Here is a 2,170-nt window from a genome sequence, read left to right as displayed (position 1 = left end):
CCGGGGCCTGCAGGGCCGCTGGGCGGCTGCCGGGCCTCAGCAGCCGGGGAGCCCCCTCTGCCGGCTCCCCCTCGTCCCTGCCGGCACCACAAACGCCTGGGCGCCCCGGCCGCCGCTGTCAGGCGCTGCCCAGGCCGCCGGGGCCACCCCCCTCCCCGGGTCAGCGGCCACCGGCGCTGGCAGCACCTTTTTGTGAGAGGAACTAGCACTGAATGTCTGAACTCTTGTGATTTCCAGGGTCCTGTCAAGATTTCTGGATGAGATTCAGGATTTCTGAGTGCTTGGTTTAGCAGAGCTGCCAAACATCACATTAGGATAAAAGAATAGTATGCCTCAGTTGTAATTTCTTTTTATTCCCACCACCCTCTTTAAAGTCGTCTAATGTGAGGAAGATACTGCTCCCTCCCGTTTCGATTTAAGGTGGTGATTTCCGTGACTTTTTCCTATTTTAGATTTAAGGTGGTGTGATGTTTATCAGATGTTGCAGGTGACGTGTCAAGTGAAAGATCTCAGTGGCCAAGCAGATGTGCCTCCAGCTGTGCCCCCCATCACACTCTGAACCTCCATGTATTAAGCACCAGCTCTGGGCCACTTGGTCCCACTGTGCTTGGTCCTTTACAAGACACGAGATGTCACAGGGACTAGTAATTCAAACACATCAGATTCACTGAATCACAGAATGATACGGGGTTGGAAGGGACCTCTGGAGATCATCTACTCCAACCCCCTGCCAGAGCAGGTCCACCCAGAGCAGGTTGCACAGGAACGTGTCCACGTGGGTTTGAATGTCTCCGGAGAAGGAGACTCCACCACCTCCCTGGGCAGCCTCTGCCAGGGCTCTGCCACCCTCACAGCAAAGAAGTTCCTCCTCATGTTTAGGTGGAACTTCCTGTGTTCAAGTTTGTGCCCATTTCCTCTTGTCCTGTCCCTGTGCACCACTGAAAAAAGACCGGCCCCATCCTCTTGACACCCTCCCTTGAAGTATTTATAGGCATTGATCAGATCCCCCCTCAGCCTTCTCTTCTCCAGACTAAAAAGCCCCAAGTCCCTCAGCCTCTCCTCGTAAGGGACATGTTCCAGGCCCCTCATCAGGCCCCTCAGTAGAGGTGGAGGATCGCAACCTATGTGGTGAAGGCATGAGGGATAGTGATAGGCTGGCAACCACAGAAGGGCCTAAGCATGGACAGGGAGGTGTTGGGCCTCGCCCCCCCATAAAAGTGACAGGAAAACTAGCCCAGCTAAAGTGCATTTACACGAATGCACGTAGTATGGGCAATAAACAGGAAGAGCTGGAAGCCATTGTGAGGCATGAAAGCTATGATGTAGTTGCCATCACGGAAACGTGGTGGGATGAATCAAATGACTGGAGTGCTGCAATGGATGGCTACAAGCTCTTCAGAAGGGACAGGCAAGGAAGGAGAGGAGGAGGAGTGGCCCTGTATGTTAGGGAGGAATACGAATGTGTGGAGGTAAATGAGGGTAATAGTAGAGTTGAGTGCCTGTGGGTACGAATCAAGGGGAGGACCAGCAAGGCCGATATTATGGTGGGAGTCTATTATAGACCACCCAACCAGGATGCAGAGGTAGATGAAATGTTCTATAAACAGCTAGCAGAGGTCTCGAGATCACTTGCACTTGTCCTGGTGGGTGACTTCAACCTACCAGATATCAGCTGGGCACTCCATACAGCTGAGAGGGAACAGTCTAGGAGGTTTCTGGAGTGTGTCGGGGATAACTTCTTGACACAGCTGGTGAATGAGCCAACTAGGGGAGGAGCACTGCTAGATCTGCTGTTTGTAAACAGAGAGGAACTTGTGGGGGATGTAACGGTTGGAGGCCGTCTGGGGTACAGTGATCATGAAATGATAGAGTTTTCGATTTTTAGGGAAGCGAGAAGGGTAGCCAGCAGGACTGCCATCATGGACTTCTGGAGGGCAGACTTTGGTCTTTTCAAGAGTCTGCTTGACAGAGTGCCTTGGGAGGCAGCCCTGAAGGGCAAAGCAGTCCAGGAAGGCTGGACATTTTTTAAGGAGGAAGTCTTAAAAGCACAAGCGCAGGCCATCCCTGAATGCAGGAAAGCGAGCTGTCGAGGGAAGAGACCGGCCTGGCTGAACAAAGAAATAAGGTCACAGCTCAGGGAAAAAAGGAAAGTTTATGTCCTTTGGAAAAA

The 2,170-nt window shown here is 52.4% G+C and overlaps 1 protein-coding gene across 1 annotated transcript in view; it reads right to left on the bottom strand.

The window, feature by feature from the left end:
• NMT2 (N-myristoyltransferase 2) overlaps window positions 1–2,170 on the bottom strand; it is a 52,174-nt gene that overhangs the window by 44,427 nt on the left and 5,577 nt on the right. The window lies entirely within an intron of this gene.

This window comes from Calidris pugnax, unplaced genomic scaffold, assembly GCF_001431845.1.
Source record: "Calidris pugnax isolate Ruff unplaced genomic scaffold, ASM143184v1 scaffold181, whole genome shotgun sequence".
NCBI lineage: Eukaryota > Metazoa > Chordata > Aves > Charadriiformes > Scolopacidae > Calidris > Calidris pugnax.
This window is presented reverse-complemented; position numbering and strand designations above follow the sequence as displayed.